General features: G+C 36.5%; 1 long non-coding RNA gene across 7 annotated transcripts in view; it reads left to right on the forward strand.

The window, feature by feature from the left end:
* Window positions 1–1,768: 1,768 nt before the first annotated feature.
* LOC135970958 (uncharacterized) overlaps window positions 1,769–10,447 on the forward strand; it is a 44,839-nt gene continuing 36,160 nt past the window's right edge. For 5 of the 7 annotated variants that reach the window (XR_010586909.2, XR_010586912.2, XR_012434964.1 and 2 more), the window contains exons 1-2: window positions 1,769–2,044; window positions 7,399–7,503. This is a non-coding gene — a long non-coding RNA (uncharacterized lncRNA). Of the gene's footprint in view, window positions 2,045–4,495; window positions 6,519–7,398; window positions 7,504–10,447 lie in introns of those variants that run through there. The other 2 variants (XR_012434962.1, XR_012434963.1) reach the window with 2 other exon arrangements.

Consider the following 10,447-nt stretch of genomic DNA (forward strand, 5'->3'; position numbering starts at 1 on the left):
CTGGATTTTGTTAAATCTGAGATTTCTGGTATTGGAAAGGTGGGTTTAGCTCATTCTGATTCTTGATGATTGCTCAGATGTTTTGACTTTTTTCAGCATTTTAGTTTTGCTTTCTGTGCCATGCTTTTGTGTCTGGAACTGGCTCCTTCTGGTCAGTTCTTGGTCTTCTGACTTCAAGAATGAAGCTGCGGACCCTCACAGTAAGTGTTACAGTTCTTAAAGATGGTGTGTCCGGAGTTTGTTCCTTCAGATGTTCAGATGTGTCTAAAGTTTCTTCCTTCTGGTGGGTTCCTGGTCTCACTGGCTTCAGGAGTGAAGCTGCAGACCTTCGCACTGAGTGTTACAGCTCTTAAAGGTGGCGCAGACCCAAAGAGTGAGCAGCAGCAAGATTTATTGTGAAGAGCAAAAGAACAGAGGGAAAGAACAAAGCTTCTACAACCCTGGAAAGGGACCTCAGTGGGTTGCCACTGCTGGCTCAGGTGGCCTGCTTTTATTCACTTATTTGGTCCCACCCACATCCTGCTGATAGGTCCATTTTACAGAGAACTGATTGGTCCATTTTACAGAGTGCTGATTGGTCCGTTTTACAGAGTGCTGATTGGTCCGTTTTACAGAGTGCTGATTGGTCTGTTTTTACACAGAGCACTGACTGGTGTGTTTACAAGCCTTTAACTAGACACGGAGTGTTGATTGGTGCATTTACAATCCTTTAGCTAGACAGAAAAGTTCTCCAAGTCCCCTACCTGATTAGCTAGACACAGAGCGCTGATTGGTGCATTTACAAACCTTTAGCTAGACACAGAGAGCTGATTGGTGCATTTACAATTCTTTAGCTAGACAGAAAAGTTCTCCAAGTCCCCTACCCAATTAGCTAGACACAGAGCACGGATTGATGCGTTTACAAACCTTTAGCTAGACACAGAGTGCTGATTGGTGCGTTTACAATCCTTTAGTTAGACAGAAAAGTTCTCCAAGTCCACACCTGACTCAGAAACCCAGCTGGCTTCACCTCTCACTTTTTCTGTCCCTTTTTCACCCAATATTCTATTGATCCAGTGAAGTCATTTCTATTCCCCTCTTTTTCTTTATAAGTTTAGAAGTTATGTACTTAATTCTATTCTTTCAGGGATAACTCAACATTTTTTCACTTATATATCATATTTATATTTTCTGATATTCCCTAGAACCAGTTAGTCTGTATTCTTTCAAAGCAGAGAGATGTTACATTCTGAACTAAATCATGCTCCTATCTTCTATAATCACATGTGGAAAATTTTTTACACATTGTTTCAAGCAAAAAATGCAGCTTTTCTAAGTCAATGCTTATTTAAATTTGTGAACATGTTTTGCTGCTTATTTTGAATAAATTTTTTCTCAATATTTACTCTTATTTGAGATCATTTTTATTTTCTTGCTGAAGTACATTCTATAGTTATTTTCCAGTTAGTACATGTGATCAAAAACTGAGTATCTGAAACACTTATATTTTACGCTCACTCTCGAATGATGGTTTACTAGGGTGCAGAACTCTATATTGACAATCATTTCCCTTCTAAAATTTGAAAATATAATTCCTAGGACATTGTGTTGCTAGTGAGAGCACTTATAAAGATGTTATCTATTTGTGATAGATGTAAGAGGCGGATAAGAGAGGGTTCCCAGAGAATCTCTGACCTGCCCCACAAATGTTTACATTAGATGCTTCTGTGTAGATGACGGAACAGGGCTTTGTCTGGGCATGCCCACAGCAGACTGGGGGGCCCACCTGCATACTGGAGGAGTGGGGTGGAGCCACCGAGAATTCAAGCCTGATGCCCGGGGAGGAGTCTGGGCTCTTCAGCTCGTGTGTGGTGGCCTGGTATTCAGTCTGTGAGCTGGGAGTCTGTTGGCAGGTCCTCTTTTTATTTTTGCTGAGAGCTTTCTTTTACTAAATGCTGCTATCCTTACCTTTCAATGTGTCTGCGTGCCTAATTTTTTCCTGGTTGTTAGACAAGAACCTGGACTTTAGTTGAACTCTGGAGCAAAATTCCTGCATCTTTTGTAGGTAATATTTGTTTCCTTTGGTTGCTTTTATGACCTTCTCTTTATTCCTAGTATTTGGGCATTTCACAAACATTTATAAATCTGAATTAAAAAGCAAACTGACCTTGCTAAGGACCTTGCTGATCCCTTTTCATATATTCCTATCTGCTAGTTCCTGTGCTGCGTTCTAAGTTAGTTCATCAGTTCTATACTTCAGTATTTAATTCTGTATTCAGCCATGTTATCAAATGTTTATTTCAACTTTTGAGTTTCTCATTTGTAATAGTATTTTTTAATTTTTATGTTTTTAAAAGAGTTCTTTTCATATTTTACTATTTTTGTTTAGTAACCTTCAGTACTTGATGCATATATTTTATTTCATCATTATGTTTTTGAGATGTTTGCGTAACATATTTAAAGACAATTACATATTGTTGTATGATTTCCATTTCCTTGATCGAGAATTCTCCCATTTGTTGCATCTCGGAAGAGTTTCCCAAGGTAGGTTAATCTTGAATGTGATAAACTGCCCTCAGTTTTTTATTTTTAATACTTTGTCAGTTTCTTGTTCTTCATCAGTTGTTTCTTGTTCTTTTTTTTCTGAGCATATTATTACATCATTTGAAATAATGACAATTTTGGCTTTTCCCTTTCAGATTTGTAACTCATTTTCTTTTCTTTTCACATAGTGTTTGATAAGGCCTCCAGTATTTTGTGATATAGTAGTTGTGGTGGTGGGAATGTGATCAGTTTCTCCATTATGTCCAATGTTTGTAGCAAATTTTTGCTACATGACTATTACAAGTCTAAGAGGTTACCAAGAGTTTTTAATACAAATATTTTAAACCTTAGCAAAGACTATAAAAACTGAGATAAACATGTTTTTCTTCTTAAGCCTTTACTATCAGGTATTACTTTGACAGATTTTCTAATATTTGCTTATTTTTTTTGAAAGAAATCATAGACAATCATGATATGTTACTTTAAATATGCTTTTTGGGTATGGTTCATACGTATTTTAAATAATGTTTAATAAATAGTAATCATTTACACAAATCACAAATGTGATATAAGATTAGTGCATCCTATACCATATGGAAACTATAAATTCAGGACCTTCAAAAATTGTAGATAAATATTTATTTTACAAAATAATTTATCCATCTTGTTTTTATCAAAAACAGGCAAGGTCTTGTTTTTCTTTCCCTATGCAGTAGTAATGGCTTTTTGATGTAAAAACCTTATAGGATCTAAAGTAAAAAAGAAGACAAAAACCAGTTTGTCTTTCAAAGTCTTAAAATATTTCATTAACCTCATAGTGCCTGATGTCTGTCACCAAGCAAATAGTCTGAACTATTATTTCCAAGCTCAATTCAAACAGGTAAAGTTTTACTACAATTATGTCTGGTCATCACTACAGTGTTTTCTCCAATCACTTCCAAAGCCTACCCCTTTTCTTTATCACACTGCCACGTATATTGCATAATACAAAGTTTAGCTAGTGAGGTACAAGTGATAAGGATTATCTCCTCAGAGATAATCTCAAGGTCTCCGGGCCTTGATAATTCCTAGACCACAGCACCATGCATTAGGTTATAGTCACAGGCCTCTATATAGTCTTCCACATATCCCATTACATTTTAAATCCTATGCATGCCCTTTATATCCTGCACTTATCTGTCAAAATTCTAAGGTATAAGATTTTTTTTAACTTATCCCCGCTGTTTAATTTTGAACAAAGAAAAATATAAAAGAAAAATTTTTTAAAAGAGGCTTTCATTGATATCAAATAATGCCAAAGAAAGAAGTTATTCTGCAGCAATGAGGTACAAAGAAAAAAATTTTGTAAACATTAGCCTCTTGATTACTGGAGAACTAAAGCTTTTATGTAGTCATGCTTGGCAAACACTAAAAGGGAAATAGAGTCTATTCAACAGTATTGTGTCTTCACTCTTGTTCACTTCATATGTGTTAGGATATAAAGTTCTATACAGCTAATATGAAGCTCTCTTTAGCATTTAAAACATGATTTGCATTTTTATGAGGCATTTTGACTGATTTTATTGATTTCTTTATATTTCATAGTCCTTAGCCTTATGAGAATCTTATGTTTTTGTATGTTTTCTATCATGTAGCACAATTTCTGGCACACAAAACATACAATAAACATGTGTCAATATTTCTATTAAAGTCAGAATTTATTCATAAGGAATCTGAAGTAAGGTGTACTAAGCTTGTTTATGGGTTAAGTGATAGAGCCAAATTCAAAACTTTACTTTTTATGTCAGTCTAGAAATATCTCAGATTAAAACGTATCGCTTCTTAGTTCTAGTTAGATGAGGGAAATCTTTTGTAATAATGCCAGGATTGCTATAATCTGATAGGAGACAGCAATTTCATTTTGCTACAGGAAAATTTGGAGGACAAAAAAAAAAAAAAAAAAAAAGAAAACATAAGAGAGAGGAGAGAAAATAATAAGATGAGGAAGGAAAAAGTGAAAAAACACAAGGCATTTAGATTTAGATTTGTTAGGAAGGAATTCAAGTCAGTCATTAAAATGATAACTTTGAGTTGTCTGAGAAAAATATACTCAGAACAAAATCAGGCACACTAAAGGTAACCATAATCTACATTATTTACTGGGCTAAAGGTAAGTACAAACAAATCTACATGGACTAATTGTATCACAGAACAAAAAGGGTAGCAAAATCCTGTAATTCCAATGGAGTAATAAAGTTGCAGACAAAAGAAAATTAATGTGTGCATTGCTTGAGATATGATTAAAATGTCATTGAAATACATTCTAAGTTATGAATATTCATTTGAAAAGTTACAAAGTACACATTGATTTATGTTTCAGAAGCAAGGATATATTGCTTCTATATAATTTAGTCCTAAATATAGTTCATTTCCTATGCTAATGCTTTTTTCTTTCTTACCTTCTTAGGTCAGCAACAAGAGGCCAGGACCTCCAAAGAAAAGCTTTACTAATGTAATAGCTTTGGCCAGGTCCACCCAATATATTTTCCTCTCTGCAAAGAGAAACAAGCTATTGTCTCATCCTAGATTTCCTCTTCTTCCATGTCACTGTTATTCATGTTCAAATCCTGCCTGTCCTTCAGGGTCCAATTCAAATGATTATCTCCATTTTCAACTAATGTAATTTCTTCCTATTTTCTACCTTTTGTTAGCTAGGTTAAGGTGTTTCTTTACCAACATCCCCCATACATTGTGTAACACAGTGTCTATGGCTTACTCATTTTTGAATCTTTATCATGACCTGACATAATGAAGATTCATAGTACATAGTGATACATGTGAATATGAGTTAATTAGTACCTGATAGACTTGATTTCCAGAATGATTTTGTAAGTTGAATTGTGTAGTAAGGAGATACACATGAAATGAAGACTTCAGTCAGTATCAAGAAGATATTTTGGGTGACTTTACCTACCTGCCAATGATAAATCTAGAAACAATAGGAGATGTTTGGGTAGGCGATTTCCTTTTGCCTTCTTTATCATTGTTTTCCCAGTATTTCCTACATTCATCTGATTTGATTCGATGCCCATATACTTTATACTGGCACTTCCTGTGAGGTTTGAACTGGTCCAGTCCATTTGTTATCATTGTTTAGGAGGATAGGAGATGACCCTCCAGATATACCAGTCTGAGGACTGTGTTGAAGGGACTTCTCTTTCTACTCAGTGCGACCAAAAGAAGTCAATTCTAGCTGTGGTGTGTGATTTATGAATTTTTTCTGCTTTAGTTTGTATGAGCCAATTTTGTACCATAAGAATGTTAGCCTCCTTTTCCATAAAAGACTGATTTAATCAAACAAAAGTTGACAATCAAAGTAGTACATCTGTGTGACAGTAATTAAACGTGTTGTTTTTTTTCTTAGCTGTCTGAGCAGAATTGAAAATGCCCATTCTGCTCTCAGAGCTCCTCTGTTTTAAGGGGGATGGACTTCCTGTACCACTACGTGGTGCATGAGTGCCAGCCACTGGTATCTAGAACTGTGATCTAGTGAGGAAACACTAGGGGGAACAAACAACCCAATTCTTTTTATCTAATCTGTTGACACCAAAGGGACCTTCTGCTTATTCCAGTTAAAACTCAAGCTGCAATTCAAAATGAAATCAGTATCTTTTTCCTCTACTTGTCAGCAAAGAAAGATGCTACCTTATAATTACCACATAATAATCAATCACAAACATAGTGGCTTAAGGCAGCTGCTCTTTTAGCCTACATATCTGCAAACTGGCAATTTGGACAGAGCTCAGCTGGATGTTTTTTCTGGGCTGACCGTGTTTGTAGGGTCTGCTGCTGGTTGGTTTAGACTGATGGTGGATGAGAAACCACATGGAGAAGAAACACATGGTGGTGGCAGAGTTCTGAAAGAGTCACACAGAAGACCTTTGACTTCATGGCTTGGAAATAGCATCCTGTCACTTCTACCACATTCTATTTACCAGGCTGGCCCAGATAAAAAGGTGAAGAAACAGACTCCATCTCTTGATGGGAGTAGTTGAAAATCAATGGAAAAGGGCATGGATAAGGAAAGGATTGATTATTGTGGCCATATTTGTAATGGCCATATTTGTTACCCTTTTCAGTTTTCGTAGCCACACTTCTCACTGGCCAGGAAAATTAATTGCACGTCAACACTGAAGAAAACAGATCTTGGTTAAAAACAATAATGTAGCTAATATCCCATTCAGGTAAAAGATTACTTATATAGTATGAGACAGGCATGAGGCAGAGAAGTGCCCACAAGTTGGTTTCTGCTTTGTCAGCAGATTTACTTTTAGATCATATACTACTTTGTTGTTACTGTTTTATTGAGAAAAAATAACAAATATTAAATTTTGCAGCATGCCACTCAGTGCTTCAGTTAGCATTCAATCAAAATTTCCTTGAAACAAGAAAGAGAGACTTGAGATTGTGACAGTTCTACTAAATTAGCTTCTTCATGTCAAAATCTGTCAAGTTTATAATTTATTCAGATAGCACTTGTTTTTGGTGTAATAGCTAAACTGTTGCTTTAGAGTCTACTACGTTCTCCCCTATTATTTGGCATTTCTCTCTTTATTATTTTGTTCAAGTAGGATATTGTGCTGAGTTGAACCATGAAATGAGTTGTATTGAACAACATCAACAACATAAATGTTCTGGGGTGTCATCTGCATTTTCATGTCTGGCTGTTCAAATTCTTTTTACAGTTACAGCTTTGATAATAATGTAATATTATAATGTTTTTCATTAGATGTCAAATCATAGAAGAAGACAACAAAGACGTGTTAAGTTAGCATAGTTTAATGTAAGGAAAAAAACAGTAAAAGCATTGAGCACTAAATATCTCTTCCAATTCAGTTCTTTTACAGGAAGCTTTTGTTACATGTTCTCAGCACATTGCTGTGATGCTCAAGGATGGCTCTTTAACATGAAAACCTGCTGTTTCAGCATGGCTTGAAGCAGGTGAGAGAGTAAGCCATGCAGATATTAGAGGAAGGGAATAATAGTAGCTGGAAAGATCCAGAGTTAGGAAGGTTCCTGGTGCCCTCTAGGAGCAGCAAGCTGGTCACCGTAGCATGAGAAAATTGAGTTAGGGAAAAAGAAGCAGGTTTCGTCAAAGAGGTGAAATGGGAGGGAGGTCATGTAGATGTTGTAGGCTACTGTGATGATTTTGACTTTTACTCTGCAAGACAGGAAGACAACCATAAAATTTGGGCCATTGGAGTGAAATAATTTGCTTTATTTTAAAAAGGATCACTTTGCCTCCTCTGTTGGAATAGAATGTGTATGTACTGGAGAGTGGTAGTGGGTAGACAGCTTTAATGGAAGCTGGGAGACAAATCAGAAAGCATCTGTTTTCTCCCAAATTCATTCCCTCCCCTTCTTCTAGTTACATCTATATCTTAGAGGCCTAACCCCTACAAAATATACTTCCCAGATTCCCTTGCTAATTGGTTTCAAATTGAATTTGTTCAAAAAGAAGCATTGTCATGAAGTTCAGGGCACCAAGAAGGGACAAGCTGGGGCATTGGTCCCTCTCTCTTATTGTTGGGTTGTGCCTGTGGTGACTGCTGCCTGTGCCCCAAGGCCGGTCCCTGCTGGGCAGGCTACTGTGATTGCCATTTGTATTGGGTGGTCTCAGCTTTTGGGTTCCAATAATATCATCTCTAGGGGTAGTAGCTGGCTATAATAAATAATGTCTGGATTATCCTAACTCTTCCGTTTGTTCTTTCAGGTATTTAACAATTTTGTGACTAATTGGCTTCTATTATTCCCCTAGAGTAGGTTCTGTTATTACATTGGACTATGTTTGTAATAGAGTGGGCTATTACAATCATCTAGGCTAAAGATAATGGTGGCTTGGAATAAGGTGGTAGCAATGGAAGTGTTGAGAAGTCATTAGATGCAGAATATATTTTATAGACTGAATGTGATAAAAAATAAACTGGACTCTGGTTTCCAGCATATAGCTCCAAAAGACTGAAATTGAAATTTGTGGATTAATAGAGTATCTTTTGTATGTTAATGAGAAGAGTGGTGGTTGGGGGCCTCTAGAAAGCTTCAGCATGAGGGCTAGTTGCCAGAAAAACGAGGGCATGATTAGAGGGCTGGAACATTCAGCCTCACTCCCTGACGTCTGAGGAGAGAAAACAGGCTGGAGATTGAGTTCAATCACCAATGACCAAAGACTTAATCAATATCATGCATACATAATGCAATCTCCGTAGAAACCCCTAAACCATGAGTTTCAGAGAGCTTCTGGGTTGGCGAATATATCAAGAGAGGAGCTGTGAGGTGGGTAAGCCTGAAGAGGGCTTGGAAGGTCCTGTACCTGCCCCTTTTCTTTGCTCTATGCCTCTCTTTCATTGGCTGTTCCTGAGTTTTATCCTTTATATAGTCAAAAAGAGTTTTGATATAGGTTGTATGAGTGTTATAAGAGAAATAGATGTCAAAGATGACTCTAGTGTTTTTCCTGAGAAATTGAAAATGGCATAATTATTATTAACTAAGATGAAAATAATGTAAATAAAGCAAGTCTATGCTGGGAGAGATCAGGAGTTCAGTTTTATTCATGCTGTGTTTAAGATGTCCATTAACTATCTAATTGGAACTTTTAAATGATCAGTTGTGTATATATGCATCTGGAGTCAGAAGTCCAAACTAAAGATATACATTTGGAATCAACAGCTTTTATTGTTGTCTATTCAAAGTTATGAGACTAGATGAGATCATTCCAGAAAGTGAAGATTACCAAAGAAAGAGAGATTACCAAAAGTGAATGAGGACTCCATTTACTGTACCTTCAATTATTTAAAATCTTATAAATTGGTGCTGTCCAATAGAACTTCCTGCAGAGACAGAAACGTTCTATATTTGCACTATCTGAAATAGTAGCTATATTAGTTTTCTATTTCTACCACCACAAATTGTCTCAACTTTAGTGGCTTAAACAATATTAATTTATTATCTTATAAGTTCTGTAGATCAGAAATGCACCGTGGTCTCACTGGGCTAAAACCAAGATGTCACCATGGTTGCATTCCTTTTTGGAGGCTCTGGTGGAGAATCTGTTTCTTTGACTGATCCAACTTCTAGAGCCCAGTTGCATTCCTTGGCTTGTGGCTCCTTTCCTGCATCTTCAAAGCTAGCAAGGCATGTTGAGTTCTCACAGCTCATTACCCTGATCTTTTCTTCTGTCTTCCTCCTCCACTTTAAGTATCCTTGTGATTAGATTGGAACCTTTGTGGATAAGCCAGGATAATCTTCCCATCTCAAAGCCCTTGACCTTAATCACATGTACAAAGTCCCTTTTGCCATGTAAGGTAACATATTCATAGGTTCCAGGATTAGAATGCCTACATTTTTGAGAGGCCATTACTTTGCCTACCAGCACGACCACTATCACCATATGGTGATTGGCCATTTGAAACAATAGTGGAGTTGAGAAACAACATTATTTTATTTTAATTAATTTAAATGGAAAATGAAATACATATAGATAATGGCTACTTTATTGGACAGCACACATCTAGAAGAATGGGAGAGTAAATAGACTAGGGACATGTGGTATGATCACAGACCAATATTAAGAGCCTATGTATGATTTGTAGTTATGAATTTTAAGTACGACTTTAGCATAGTTGTATTTCTACAGCAATGTTAACTACTGATGGCACCCTGTATTGGTCCATTCTCACACTGCTATAAGGACATACTTGAGACTGGGTAATTTATTTTAAAAAAGAGGTTTAATGGACTCACAGTTTCATATGGATGTGGAGGCCTCACAATCATGGTGTAAGGCAAAGAAGGAGTGAAGGCACATCTTACATGGCAGCAGGCAAGACAGCATGTGAGGGGGAACGGCCCTTTACAAAACTATCAGATCTCATGAGAACTCACTCAT

Source organism: Macaca fascicularis, chromosome 5, assembly GCF_037993035.2.
Source record: "Macaca fascicularis isolate 582-1 chromosome 5, T2T-MFA8v1.1".
Taxonomy (NCBI): domain Eukaryota; kingdom Metazoa; phylum Chordata; class Mammalia; order Primates; family Cercopithecidae; genus Macaca; species Macaca fascicularis.